The sequence below is a fragment of the Bufo bufo genome, chromosome 5 (genome assembly GCF_905171765.1).
Source record: "Bufo bufo chromosome 5, aBufBuf1.1, whole genome shotgun sequence".
NCBI classification, from domain to species: domain Eukaryota; kingdom Metazoa; phylum Chordata; class Amphibia; order Anura; family Bufonidae; genus Bufo; species Bufo bufo.
Window position 1 is genome coordinate 5,474,936 of NC_053393.1, and position 15,981 is coordinate 5,490,916.

Here is a 15,981-nt window from a genome sequence, read left to right on the forward strand (position 1 = left end):
CGCGCGCTTCTATTCCAGTGCTACCATTACAGTAGGAAGGTTAGGCATGGCTGCTCTGCGCACCAGCGTCTTTAGCACTGACAGGGGAGAGTCTGCCTGAGAGGTACATGTGAAGCCTGGGGGCTGACAATTCTGTGAGGGGGGACTGTCCTGTGGGATGGGGGACTACGATGTGAGATTGTACGATGGGGGCGCTGCTGTGTGAGATTGTATGATGGGGGGCTGCTGTGTGGGATGGGGGGACTACGGTGTGAGAGGGGGGCTGCCATGTGGGATGGGGGACTACGGTGTGAGAGGGGGCGCTGCCATGTGGGATGGGGGACTACGGTGTGAGAGGGGGCTGCCATGTGGGATGGGGGGACTACGTTGTGAAATTTGTATGATGGGGGGACTATGGTGTGAGATTGTATGTTGGGGGGGCTGCTGTGTGGGATTGTATGATGGGGGGGCTGCCATGTGGGATGGGGGGGACTACGGTGTGAGATTGTATGATGGGGGGCTGCTGTGTGAAAGGGGGGCTGCCATATGGGATGGGGGGGACTACGGTGTGGGATTGTATGATGGGGGGCTGCTGTGTGAAAGGGGGGCTGCCATATGGGATGGGGGGGACTACGGTGTGGGATTGTATGATGAGGGGGCTGCTGTGTGGGATTGTATGATGGGGGGCTGCCATGTGGGATGGGGGGGACTACGGTGTGGGATTGTATGATGGGGGGGCTGCTGTGTGGGATTGTATGATGGGGGGCTGCCATGTGGGATTGTATGATGGGGGGCTGCCGTGTGGGATTTTATGATGCGGGGGCTGCCGTGTGGGATTGTATGATAGGGGGGCTGCCGTGTGGGATTGTATGATGGGGGGGCTGCCGTGTGGGATTGTATGATAGGGGGGCTGCCGTGTGGGATTGTATGATGGGGGGGCTGCTGTGTGGGATTGTATGATGGGGGCTGTTGTGTGGGATTGTATGATGGGGGGGCTGCTGTGTGGGATTGTATGATGGGGGGGCTGCTATTTGGGATGGGGGGGCTACGGTGTGAGATTGTATAATGGGGGGCTGCTGTGTGGGATGGGGGGGACTACAGTGTGAGATTGTATGATGGGGCTGCTGTGTGGGATAGGGGGGACTACGGTGTGAGAGGGGGGGCGCTGCCATGGGGGGACTACGGTGTGAAATTTGTATGATGGGGGGACTATGGTGTGAGATTGTAAGATGGGGGCTGCCATGTGGGATGGGGGGGACTATGGTGTGGGATTGTATGATGGGGGCTCTGCTGTGTGAGAGGGGGGCTGCCATATGGGATGGGGGGGACTACGGTGTGGGATTGTATGATGGGGGGCTGCTGTGTGAGAGGGGGGCTGCCATATGGGATGGGGGGACTACGGTGTGGGATTGTATGATGGGGGGCTGCCATGTGGGATGGGGGGGACTACGGTGTGGGATTGTATGATGGGGGGCTGCTGTGTGGGATTGTATGATGGGGGGTTGACATTTGGGATTGTATGATGGGGGGTTGCCGTTTGGGATTGTATGATGGGGCGGCTGCCGTGTGGGATTGTATGATGGGGGGCTGCCGTGTGGGATTGTATGATGGGGGGGCTGCCGTGTGGGATTGTATGATGGGGGGGCTGCCATGTGGGATTGTATGATGCGGGGGGCCCCGTTTAATATTGTATGCAAGGGGGGCCGTATAATATTGTATGCAAGGGGGGGGCGTATAATATTGTATGCAAGGGGGGGCGTATAATATTGTATGCAAGGGGGGGCGTATAATATTGTATGCAAGGGGGGGCGTATAATATTGTATGCAAGGGGGGGGCGTATAATATTGTATGCAAGGGGGGGCCGTATAATATTGTATGCAAGGGGGGGGGCGTATAATATTGTATGCAAGGGGGGGCCGTATAATATTGTATGCAAGGGGGGCCCCGTATATTATTGTTTGCAGGGGGGGCCCCTTATAATATTGTATGCAAGGGGGGGCCCGTATAATATTGTATGCAAGGGGGAGCCCGTATAATATTGTATGCAGGGGGGGCCCGTATAATATTGTATGCAAGGGGGGCACCGTATAATATTGTATGCAGGGGGGCCCTGTATAATATTGTATGCGGGGGGGGGGCCCCGTATAATATTGTATGCAAGGGGGAGCCCCGGATAATATTGTATGGGGGGGGGGGGGCCCGTATAATATTGTATGCAGGGGGGGCCCCGTATAATATTGTATGCAGGGGGGCCCCCATATAATATTGTATGCAGGGGGGCCCCCGTATAATATTGTATGCAGGGGGGCCCCCGTATAATATTGTATGCAGGGGGGGCCGTATAATATTGTATGCAGGGGCGGGGCCCCGTATAATATTGTATGCAGGGGCGGGGCCCCGTATAATATTGTATGCGGGGGGGCCCCGTATAATATTGTATGCGGGGGGGGGGCTGTATAATATTGTATGCGGGGGGCCCGTATAATATTGTATGCAGGGGGGGCCCCGTATAATATTGTATGCAGGGGGGGCCCCGTATAATATTGTATGCAGGGGGGCCCCCGTATAATATTGTATGCAGGGGGCGGGCATTGTAATATTGTGCAGAGAGGGGGCTGAGTAATATTGGATGCAGGGGGGGTACTGCGTGATTTGGTATGTGGGGGGGGGGCGCAATGTGATTTTGTTTGCGGGCTGCTATCTGGGGAGGCCACGTTGTATGTCACATGTTTTACTAAATAGAACAGGTTTTCATCTTCTCCGCACCCGATATTTATTCTTATATATTTTCTACTGTACAAGTCAAAGTAAAAGCTGCAGGTTTTACTGTTTTTAATAAAAACTTATTGTTGAACCAAAAAAATATTTATTCTATATTTTTATGTTCATTTCTCATTTTTTTAATTAATTATTTTTTATTGCAGTTCTTCTGTATTCTCGGAGCTTGTAGCTGTGCATAGAGACGGACGCAGACGTCCATAACGGTCAGTGTTGAGTGAAGCTTCAGATGCTTCATTCAAAACGTGGGAATAATACTGTACAGTGATCCGTCTCCGTACAGTCTTAGAATGTATGGGCTTCTCGGAGCCGAAGTAAGTTATTCACGAAGTTGCGCGAGACTCCATTGAATAACTCAGTTAGTTGATTTTTAAAGTGGAAAAACACTTTAAAACTTTAATCAGAACTCTGCTTCGGTTCAGAGGTTCTAGACGGGACCGAAGCCGAGTTCGGTTTTAAGTTTTAAAGTGTTTTTCGACTTAAAAAATCAATACCTGAGTTATTCAGTGGTGTCTCGCGCAACTTCATGAATAACTAACCTCGGCTCCTCGGAGCCCATACATTCTAAGACTGTACATAGACTAATCACTGTACAGTATTAATCCGAAGTTTTAAACGAAGCGACTTCGGATGAAGCCTCCAACGCTCACTGCCCTTGACACCAACAATGGCCTAACAGACGCACACATTACTCCGCCCTGCAGATCCGTGAGGAGCAGCATTTACCGCTACAAGGGGACTCCCTGTACAATGCTCTAACCCCTTTCTGACCACCCAACGTAAATATACAGTCCTGATCAAAAGTTTAAGACCACTTGAAAAATGGCAAAAACTCATATTTAGCATGGCTGGATCTTAACAAGGTTCCAAGTAGAGCTTCAACATGCAACAAGAAGAAATGGGAGTGAGACAAAACATTTTTTGAGCATTCAATTAATAAAAACAACGAATAAACTGAAACAGGCTGTTTTTCAGCTGATCAAAAGTTTAGGACCACACCTCCAAATAAAAATGAAACCCCCCCAAAACAGAAATCCAACCTCCAAACATGAACTCAGTAATGAGTAGCTCCGCCGTTATAGTTTATCACTTCTATTCGTTTCGGCATGCTTGATGCAAGCGTTTCCATGAGGTGAGCGGGAACATTTCTCCAAGTGGTGAAGATGGCCGCACGAAGGGCATCTACTGTCTGGAACTGTTGTCCATTTTTGTAAACTTCCCTTGCCATCCAACCCCAAAGGTTCTCAATTGGATTTAGATCAGGGGAACACGCGGGATGGGCCAAAAGAGTGACGTTATTCTCCTGGAAGAAGTCCCTTGTCCTGCGGACATTGTGTACTGTAGTGTTGTCCTATTGAAAAACCCAGTCGTTACCACACAGATGAGGGCCCTCAGCCATGAGGAAGGCTCTCTGCAACATCTGGACATAGCCAGCGGCCGTTTGACGCCCCTGCACTTCCTGAAGCTCCATTGTTCCACTGAAGGTAAAAGCCCCCCAGACCATTATGGCGCCCCCTCCACTGTGGCGCGTATAAAACATCTCGGGTGGGATCTGCTTGTCATGCCAGTAACGTTGGAAACCATCAGGACCATCAAGGTTACATTTTTTCTCATCAGAGAATAAAACTTTCTTCCACCTTTGAATGTCCAATGTTTGGTGCTCTCTTGCAAAGTCCAAACGAGCAGTTCAAGGAGACGAAGTCTTTGAAGACGTTTTTTGTTTTTGAAGCCCTTCAGTCTCAGATGCCGTCTGATGGTTATGGGGCTGCAGTCAGCACCAGTAAGGGCCTTAATTTGGGTCGAGGATCGTCCAATGTCTTGACGGACAGCCAATTGGATCCTCCGGCTCAGTGCTGAGGACATTTTTTTGGGATCTTCCACTTGACTTTTTTGTTCCATAACCCTCAGGATCATTTAAAGGGTTTCTACCACCAGAAATACCGTTATGTAGCTGATATAGCGATGCGCTAATGTCAGCACTACATAACAGTATGTTTCTAACATTAGTCCCTGCAGCCGTTTTTGAAAAAAAAGCACTTTTATTATATGCTAATGAGCCTGTAGGTGCTATGTGGGCGTAAAATCAGCACCTAGAGGCTCGGTCCACTCACGCTTTATCCCGCCCAGGTCCAGTGTTCTGCCCGCCCAGCTCCTCTTGATTGATGCCACTGTTCCCTGCATCGTTGGCGAAATCCCGCGCCTGCGACGTTCTCTTCGGCGCAGTGAGTGAAGGCCGCTCTCCTGATGCCAGCCTTCTCACTGTGACGTATTCGGTGCAGGCGCAGTGAGGAATCCGGCACCAGAATCGCATCATTCACTCACTGCGCCGAAGACAGAAGTGAACGGCGCAGGCGCGGGATTTCGTCAACGATGCGGTGGACGTGCCATCAATCAAGCAGGGCGGGATAAAACGTGAGTGGACGGAGCCTCTAGGTGCTGATTTTACGCCCACATAGCACCTACAGGCTCATTAGCATATAATAAAAGTGCTTTTTTTAGAAAAACGGCTGCAGGGACTAATGTTAGAAACATACTGTTATGTAGTGCTGACATTAGCGCATCGCTATATCAGTCCGCTACATAACAGTATTTCTGGTGGTAGAAGCCCTTTAAGAAATTCCAAATGACTGTCTTCCTGCGTCCCACCTCAGCAGCGATGGTGGCTGTGAGAGACCCTGCTTATGCAGTTCAACAACCCGACCACCTTCAAAAAGGGAGAGTTTTTTTGCCTTTGCCATCACAACGTGTGACTACCTGACAGGAAATGACAATGAATCCACATCTTTTCACAGATTTGGCCTTTTAAAGGCATGTGGTCCTAAACTTTGGATCAGCTGAAAAACAGCCTGTTTCAGTTTATTCGTTGTTCTCATTAAATTGAATGCTCAAAAAATGTTTTCCCTCCCTCCCATTTCTTCTTGTTGCATGTTGAAGCTCTACTTGGAACCTTGTTAAGATCCAGCCATGCTACATAGGATTTTTTGCCATTTTTCAAGTGGTCTTAAACTTTTGATCAGGACTGTACCTCGGTGGGTGGGTATTTAAATATGGCAGCTGCTTGCGAGCACCATAGCTGCTGTTTTAACCCCTTAAGGACCCATGACGTACATGTACGTCATATCTTGATGGGACTTAAAGACCCATGACGTACATGTACGTCATGAGGTCTGGGGGAACATCGGGGTGGAATCGCTGCACCATGGCCGCTCTTACCGGCAGGCAGCTATGTCGGGAAAGAGCAGCTCCAAGCGCTGCGATTGGATGATCAATGTGTCGGTCACATCGCAGGACATGAAGCTGTCAGCAGCTGCGGGGAGGGTCGGGAGGAGGTCAGGGGACAGTGGCTGGTGCTGAACTGGTCAGCACCGGTCACATCCGAGGTAAGGCAGTGTTTTGGGTCCCCTGCCAGCGCTGCGATTATCTGAAACAATGCTCCAGCCAATGGCAGCGCTATAGCTGCACAGGAAGAGGCAGAACGTCCCTGCATGCAGCCATTCTAGCTGGTGACTGCTTGCAGAGAGGTTCTGTGCTGCTGTGGCTTGCTGGGACTTGTGCTGCACCACCACTACGAATTTAACGCCTTTGCTGCTGAAAAGAAGAAAGAACAACAACATCTGGAATAGCTGCACAATTCTTTTTTATTTTTATTTGCAGCGGTTCCAGATCCCTCCGTTCCTGTCCCTTCTCACCCCCCGTCCCCCCCCATCCTTTTTTTAACGGACACCATTTGGTCCGTGCACTTTTTTTGGTATTTTATTTTATTTTTTTAACCATTTTCCAGCTCTGCATCACTTTTTCTGTGTGCGAGCTGTGACCGCCAAGTGCTTTTCAGTGCATACCTGCCTGATCAGCACCTGCGGATTATTTGTGCAGATTTTTTTCATATTTAATTTTTTGGGGTTAAAAAAGAACTGGTAGTTAGGGCTTTATATAAATATATATAGAGTTATATATTTATATATATATATATATATATACACAGTACAGACCAAAAGTTTGGACACACCTTCCCATTCAAAGAGTTTTCTTTATTTTCATGACTATGAAGGTATCAAAACTATGAATTAACACATGTGGAATTATATACATAACAAACAAGTGTGAAACAACTGAAAATATGTCATATTCTAGGTTCTTCAAAGTAGCCACCTTTTGCTTTGATTACTGCTTTGCACACTCTTGGCATTCTCTTGATGAGCTTCAAGAGGTAGTCCCCTGAAATGGTCTTCACTTCACAGGTGTGCCCTGTCAGGTTTAATAAGTGGGATTTCTTGCCTTATAAATGGGGTTGGGACCATCAGTGGCGTTGAGGAGAAGTCAGGTGGATACACAGCTGATAGTCCTACTGAATAGACTGTTAGAATTGGTATTATGGCAAGAAAAAAGCAGCTAAGTAAAGAAAAACGAGTGGCCATCATTACTTTAAGAAATTAAGGTCAGTCAGTCAGCCGAAAACTTTAAAAGTAAGGGCTATTTGACCATGAAGGAGAGTGATGGGGTGCTGTGCCAGATGACCTGGCCTCCACAGTCACCGGACCTGAACCCAATCGAGATGGTTTGGGGTGAGCTGGACCGCAGAGTGAAGGCAAAAGGGCCAACAAGTGCTAAGCATCTCTGGGAACTCCTTCAAGACTGTTGGAAGACCATTTCAGGGGACTACCTCTTGAAGCTCATCAAGAGAATGCCAAGAGTGTGCAAAGCAGTAATTAAAGCAAAAGGTGGCTACTTTGAAGAACCTAGAATATGACATATTTTCAGTTGTTTCACACTTGTTTGTTATGTATATAATTCCACATGTATTAATTCATAGTTTTGATGCCTTCATAGTCATGAAAATAAAGAAAACTCTTTGAATGAGAAGGTGTGTCCAAACTTTTGGTCTGTACTGTATATATAGATATAAGTAAAATGTTTAGCCTATGTAGTAACGTTTTATGCGATCTGTGGTGCTCTGCAGCACGCACAATCAGTAGTGTGCTCAGTAGCATCTGCACATTAGAGGGTTCACATTTGTGTGTGAAAAAATAACTGCAGTTAGTGGTAGTTAGTTTTAGTTAGTTAGTTAGGCCTCTTTCACACGTTGTCCAGATCTGTCGTGCACTCCATTTGCCGGAAGTGCCCGCCGGATCCGTAACAACGCAAGTGAACTGAAAGCATTTGAAGACGGATCCGTCTTCAAAATGCGTTCAGTGTTACTATGGCAGCCAGGATGCTATTAAAGTCCTGGTTGCCATAGTAGTAGTGGGGAGCGGGGGAGCGGTATACTTACAGTCCGTGCGGCTCCCGGGGCGCTCCAGAATGATGTCAGAGCGCCCCATGCGCATGGATGACGTGATCCATGCGATCACGTGGTCCATGCGCTTGGGGCGCCCTGACGTCACTCTGTAGCGCCCCAGGAGCCGCACGGACGGTAAGTATACTGCTCCCCCGCTCCCCACTACACTTTACCATGGCAAACAGGACTTTGGTTACCATGGCTGCCAGGACACTATTCAGAAAAAGCTAAATGTCGGCTCCGGCAATGCGCCGAAACAACGTTTAGCTTAAGGCCGGATCCGGATTAATGCCTTTCAATGGGCATTAATTCCGGATCCGGCCTTGCGGCAAGTGTTCAGGATTTTTGACCGGAGCAAAAAACGCAGCATTCTGCGGTATTTTCTCCGCCCAAAAAACGTTCCGTTCCGGAACTGAAGACATCCTGATGCATCCTGAACGGATTCCTCTCCATTCAGAATGCATTAGGATAAAACTGATCAGGATTCTTCCGGCATAGAGCCCCGACGACGGAACTCTATGCCGGAACAGAACAACGCAAGTGTGAAAGAGCCCTTAGATATATATATATATATATCTATCTATCTCAATTTCAGTTAGTGTCAGTTTAGATTTCAGCACGAACGCACCATCTGCGTACGTGCATTTTGCAACCACTGAGCACCGATCAGTAGTGTCCATTACTGATCGCGACTGCTCAATTTGCTCTACAAGTAATTTTTTTTTTTTGCAGAAAATGTTTTTGTTTTTTTAGAACTTTTCTTCTGATCTTAAATTTCACATTTATTAAAAGCCCCTTCACGTGTGAAAACACTACATACACTCCCCACACTAAATAAAGGTTTACACGTTTCACACCCCAATAAAATAAAAATGTCCCATTCATCCCAACGACTATACTCAGCTGAAGAGGCATACGCCATGCTTGCCTCCGATACAGAGTCTGCCAGTGGGGAAGAGGAGGATGCCACTTTCCTCTACTCCCTCATCATCATCCGCTGATGAGGGACCCTTTAGAACAGGCATGCTCAACCTGCGGCCCTCCAGCTGTTGTAGAACTACAACTCCCACAATGCCCTGCTGTAGGCTGTTCGGGCTTGCTGGGAGTTGTAGTTTTGCAACAGCTAGAGGGCCGCAGGTTGAGCAAGCCTGCTTTAGAAGGTGCCACAGGGTAGCAGCGGAGGCAGCCCCCCAGAGTGAGCCCACATGGACCCCACCCCCTGACGATTATCAGCCCCAAATTCCGGAGTTCGTGGGCCACTCAGGAATTCTGATAGATTGTACGGACTTCACTGAGCTAGATTTTTTCAAAATCTTCTTCTCTGAAGATTTTGTAAATCTAATGGTGGCCCAAACCAACTTATACGCCCAACAATTCATTGCTCAGAAACCTAGTTCGCCATACGCTAGACCCCTAGGTTGGACCGCAGCAGAGATGATGAAGTTTTGGGGACTCGTGCTGCACATGGGCGTAGTAAAGAAGCCAAATGTTAGACAATATTGGAATTCTGACATTTTCTACCAGACTCCAATTTACAGTCAGACCATGACCCGGAAGCGGTTTGAATGGCAGCAAAAATCCATGTCTGCCAATTCAGGCCTGCAAAAAACATATTTTGCACTTTGCCTGTAGAGGCCTGCTGTGCGCCAATACAGCAGACTACGAGCACATATGGGGTGTTCGCAAAATGGGGAACATATACTGGGGTGCATTTTCTCCTTTAACCCCTTGTGTAAGTGAAAAATTGGGGTCTGCTAGTAATTTTTCATTTTTACAAATGTGTGCTTTGAAATCCTCTCTCTAGTATTTCTGCCTTCTGTGAGACACCTGTTTGGTATAAAAGTACCCTTTCCACCACTTAAAATGTTCGTACGGGGGTGTAGTTTCTGGAATGGGGTCTCTTTTGGGGGCTTCCACTCTAGGGCCACCTCTGGGTGTCTTCATATGCGACATAGCTCCCAATTACCATTCCAGCTAAATCCTCTCTCCTAACCGCCATATGGTGCTCCTTCCACTCTGAAGCCTGCCGTGCGGCTATACATCATGTGGGGTGCATTTTGTCCTGTTACCCCTTGTGAAAGTGAAAAATGTGGGTGTAAAGCAACTGTTTCTGGAAAAATTGTGTGTGGTAGACAGAGGTAGATTTGGTTAGCAAATGTTTGGCAAAAGAAAATCATTTCTAGATTCGTCCACTAGTAACATGTCCGCTCCTGCCGCCATTGCAAACCCACCACAGCCAGACATCATCTCCTGCACCTTATCCGTCATGTTCCACACTGTCACTGCTGCAACCAACTGCTACTACAACTGCAAGGCCAGACATCTTCTGCACCTGTATTGCGGTCTGGTGTATAAGAAATAGACAGTTCACTGTGAGCAGGCTAAACTCCATGTCTGAAGAAGACCTCACCAGCAGGAGAACCTCTCTGTTTATAACACATAGAAAAGGTCCGTCTGGTGTATGGGAAATAGACATTACACTGTTAGCAGGCTAAACCCCATGTCTGAAGAGGACCTCACCAGCAGGAAAACTTCTCTGTATATAACAAATAGAAAAGGTCCGTCTGGTGTATAGGAAATAGACAGTTCACTGTGAGCAGGCTAAACCCCATGTCTGAAGAAGACCTCACCAGCAGGAGAACTTCTCTGTATATAACACATAGAAAAGGTCCGTCTGGTGTATGGGAAATAGACAGTTCACTGTGAGCAGGCTAAACTCCATACCCGAAGAGGACCTCACCAGCAGGAGAAGCTCTCTGTAGGTAACACATAGAAAAGGTCCGTCTGGTGTATGGGAAATAGACATTACACTGTGAGCAGGCTAAACTCCATACCTGAAGATGCTACAATCTCTCGTCAAAAAATACGTGGATGTTGGCTTTTTAGCCAAAAATATGTTGGATAAACTTGTTCCTCTATCTCCGGCAAAGCCATCTTGGTATTTTCTTCCAAAGGTGCATAAGTCGCTGAGCCACCCCCCGGGACGCCCCATCGCGGGGATTGGCTCAGTGACTGAGCCTTTATCCAAGTATTTGGAGTGGCTTCTAAGACCAGTACTCAGCAGCGCCCCTGCCTATCTCAGGGACACTAATGATTTTCTGTTGGCCCTGAAGGAAATCTACTGGCAGAAGGATTACCAACTCGTATCACTCGATGTGGAGAGCCTCTACACCCGCATCCCTCATGATGCGGGTGTTGAGGCTATTCTCGACATCGTGGCGAACGTGGGTAAGGGCCCTGTATACTGTGAGTTTGTTGGGCAGGCGTTGAGGTTCATTTTGATGAACAATTTTTTCCAATTTGGTGACGACTGGTTTAGACAAAAGCTCGGTACGGCAATGGGGACCCCCGTCTCCTGCACCTTTGCTAATATATACCTCGCCAGACTTGAGGACAGGTATATTTACTCTGTCACTAACCCTTTTCTTTCTAAATTGAAAGTTTACTTACGTTATGTGGATGACGTTTTTATAGTCTGGGAGGGTACAGAAAAAGATTGCAAAGAATTTGTTGATTATGTGAATAAAAATGACATGGGCATGACCTTCACCATGAATTTTGGAGGAAATAGGTTGGAGTTCCTGGATGTGGCTGTCCTGGTGGTAGGCGACGAGTTGGTCACGGAGGGCTTTCGCAAGCCCATGGCGACCAACTCCTTGCTCCACCATGACAGCTTCCACCCACTGAGTGTTAAAAAGGCCGTACCGTACGGGCAGTTCATCAGGTTGAGACGCATCAATAGTAGAAACAGTGGTTACCATAGACAGGCTGATGATCTCAGACAACGCTTAATAAAGAGGGGTTACCCTGAAGAAGTATTAAGTAGAGATATGAAAAGAGTGGAGGATAATTTCACACAGGAGTGCCTTTTGAACAGTGGCAATAAAAAGAAGGATGGGGGCATTGATCCAGCTAAGGGTGCTAGATTTGCGTTCTCCTTCAAATACAGTCCAATGGCAGACCGTATTCGGTCTGTCATATTTAAGAACTGGGACGTTTTGAGGAGGGACGCAACTCTTAATGAGCTGACAGGACAGAGACCCCTCATCTCCTTCAGAAGGAGTCACACTATCAAGGACAAGTAGGCTACAGAAAGAGAAGAGCAAAAACTGGCTAAAAAGCAATTTGCCAAAAGGCAATTACAGGTGTGGAAATTGCTCACTATGCACGAATAATTCACAGAAAAAGAGTATTGAATTTGCTGGTATCAGGCACACTGTCAATACCTTTATTAACTGCCGCAGTACTTATTTAGTATATTTATTGTTGTGCACATGTGGGCGTTTTTACATCGGTAAAACTATCAGATGCCTGTTCGAACGAGTGAGAGAACATTTCAATTCTGTCAAGACAGGGAAAGGTTGTCCCAGGTTTATAGAACATATTAGAAGTGCCCATGACAGTGACACGAGTTGTGTCTCTTTTTCTGGCCTTGAAACCGTGTCCGCCCCTCTGCAGGGAGGAGATAGACATCGCCTCCTCCTGCAGAGAGAGGCTAAATGGATATTGCGAACACAAGCCTTAGGGGAATTGGGACTCAATGATAGGAACGATCTAAGTCCATTTTTGTGAATGTCTCAATATGCCAAGCTGTTTGTTGTGCAGGTTTGTATATGTTCCTTTGTTTTTTGCACTTACATTGTTTTTATATTGTGTCTGTAAATGTATTCCCTTATCAACACATCACCTGGATGCTGACGCAGCCTGATCTGTCGATTCTTGACAGCTGCCTGCGCCAGCATTTAAGAGGAGTGATACGTGGACACGCATTGACGCACAGCCAGAAGAAGCGCATTTGGCGCGAAACGGCCGCCGCTGATCAATGCGTGTGTTTTGAATTGTCCGCCCCCTGCCTGATGTAGCATCCGAGTAATAAAGTTGCTGATTTTCCACACGGGTGAGTGCCGCTGTCTTGTTCTTTTCTACATTACCGTGATCCATACCTGAAGAGGACCTCACCAGCAGGAGAACCTCTCTGTAGGTAACACATAGAAAAGGTCCGTCTGGTGTATGGGAAATAGACAGTTCACTGTGAGCAGGCTAAACTCCATACCCGAAGAGGACCTCACCAGCAGGAGAAGCTCTCTGTAGGTAACACATAGAAAAGGTCTGTCTGGTGTATGGGAAATAGACAGTACACTGTGAGCAGGCTAAACTCCATACCTGAAGAGGACCTCACCAGCAGGAGAACCTCTCTGCAGGTAACACATAGAAAAGGTCTGTCTGGTGTATGGGAAATAGACAGTTCACTGTGAGCAGGCTAAACTCCATGCCTGAAGAGGACCTCACCAGTAGGAAAACCTCTCTGTAGGTAACACATAGAAAAGGTCCGTCTGGTGTATGGGAAATAGACAGTTCACTGTGAGCAGGCTAAACTCCATGTCTGAAGAGGACCTCACCAGCAGGAGAACCTCTCCGTATATAACACATAGAAAAGGTCCGTCTGGTGTATGGGAAATAGACAGTTCACTGTGAGCAGGCTAAACTCCATACCTGAAGAGGACCTCACCAGCAGGAGAACCTCTCTATAACACATAGAAAAGGTCCGTCTGGTGTATGGAAAATAGACAGTTCACTGTGAGCAGGCTAAACTCCATACCTGAAGAGGACCTCACCAGCAGGAGAACTTCTCTGTATACAACACATAGAAAAGGTCCGTCTGGTGTATGGGAAATAGACAGTTCACTGTGAGCAGGCTAAACTCCATGTCTGAAGAGGACCTCACCAGCAGGAGAACTTCTTTGTATATAACACATAGAAAAGGTCCGTCTGGTGTATGGGAAATAGACAGTTCACTGTGAGCAGGCTAAACTCCATACCTGAAGAGGACCTCACCAGCAGGAGAACCTCTCTGTATATAACACATAGAAAAGGTCCATCTGGTGTATGGGAAATAGACCGTTCACTGTGAGCAGGCTAAACTCCATACCTGAAGAGGACCTCACCAGCAGGAGAACCTCTCTGTATATAACACATAGAAAAGGTCCGTCTGGTGTATGGGAAATAGACAGTTCACTGTGAGCAGGCTAAACTCCATGTCTGAAGAGGACCTCACCAGCAGGAGAACCTCTCCGTATATAACACATAGAAAAGGTCCGTCTGGTGTATGGGAAATAGACAGTTCACTGTGAGCAGGCTAAACTCCATGCCTGAAGAGGACCTCACCAGCAGGAGAACCTCTCTGTATATAGCACATAGAAAAGGTCCGTCTGGTGTATGGGAAATAGACCGTTCACTGTGAGCAGGCTAAACTCCATACCTGAAGAGGACCTCACCAGCAGGAGAACCTCTCTGTATATAACACATAGAAAAGGTCCGTCTGGTGTATGGGAAATAGACAGTTCACTGTGAGCAGGCTAAACTCCATACCTGAAGAGGACCTCACCAGCAGGAGAACCTCTCTATAACACATAGAAAAGGTCCGTCTGGTGTATGGGAAATAGACAGTTCACTGTGAGCAGGCTAAACTCCATACCTGAACAGGACCTCACCAGCAGGAGAACCTCTCTATAACACATAGAAAAGGTCCGTCTGGTGTATGGGAAATAGACAGTTCACTGTGAGCAGGCTAAACTCCATGTCTGAAGAGGACCTCACCAGCAGGAGAACCTCTCTGTATATAACACATAGAAAAGGACCGTCTGGTGTATGGGAAATAGACAGTTCACTGTTAGCAGGCTAAAATCCATACCTGAAGAGGACCTAACCAGCAGGAGAAGCTCTCTGTATATAACACATAGAAAAGGTCCATCTGGTGTATGGGAAATAGACAGTTCACTGTGAGAAGGCTAAACCCCATGTCTGAAGAGGACCTCACCAGCAGGAGAAGCTCTCTGTATATAACACATAGAAAAGGTCCGTCTGGTGAATGGGAAATAGACAGTTCACTGTGAGCAGGCTAAACCCCATGTCTGAAGAGGACCTCACCAGCAGGAGAACCTCTCTGTATATAACACATAGAAAAGGTCTGTCTGGTGTATGGGAAATAGACCGTTCACTGTGAGCAGGCTAAACTCCATACCTGAAGAGGACCTCACCAGCAGGAGAACCTCTCTGTATATAACACATAGAAAAGGTCCGTCTGGTGTATGGGAAATAGACAGTTCACTGTGAGCAGGCTAAACTCCATGTCTGAAGAGGACCTCACCAGCAGGAGGACCTCTCTGTATATAACACATAGAAAAGGTCCGTCTGGTGTATGGGAAATAGACAGTTCACTGTGAGCAGGCTAAACTCCATGTCTGAAGAGGACCTCACCAGCAGGAGAACCTCTCTGTATATAACACATAGAAAAGATCCGTCTGGTGTATGGGAAATAGACAGTTCACTGTGAGCAGGCTAAACTCCATGTCTGAAGAGTACCTCACCAGCAGGAGAACTTCTCTGTATATAACACATAGAAAAGGTCCGTCTGGTGTATGGGAAATAGACAGTTCACTGTGAGCAGGCTAAACTCCATGTCTGAAGAGGACCTCACCAGCAGGATAACCTCTCTGTATATAACACATAGAAAAGGTCCGTCTGGTGTATGGGAAATAGACCGTTCACTGTGAGCAGGCTAAACTACATGTCTGAAGAGGACCTCACCAGCAGGAGAACCTCTCTGTATATAACACATAGAAAAGGTCCGTCTGGTGTATGGGAAATAGACAGTTCACTGTGAGCAGGCTAAACTCCATACCTGAAGAGGACCTCACCAGCAGGAGAACCTCTCTGTATATAACACATAGAAAAGGTCCGTCTGGTGTATGGGAAATAGACAGTTCACTGTGAGCAGGCTAAACTCCATACCTGAAGAGGACCTCACCAGCAGGAGAACCTCTCTATAACACATAGAAAAGGTCTGTCTGGTGTATGGGAAATAGACATTACACTGTGAGCAGGCTAAACTCCATACCTGAAGAGGACCTCACCAGCAGGAGAACCTCTCTATAACACATAGAAAAGG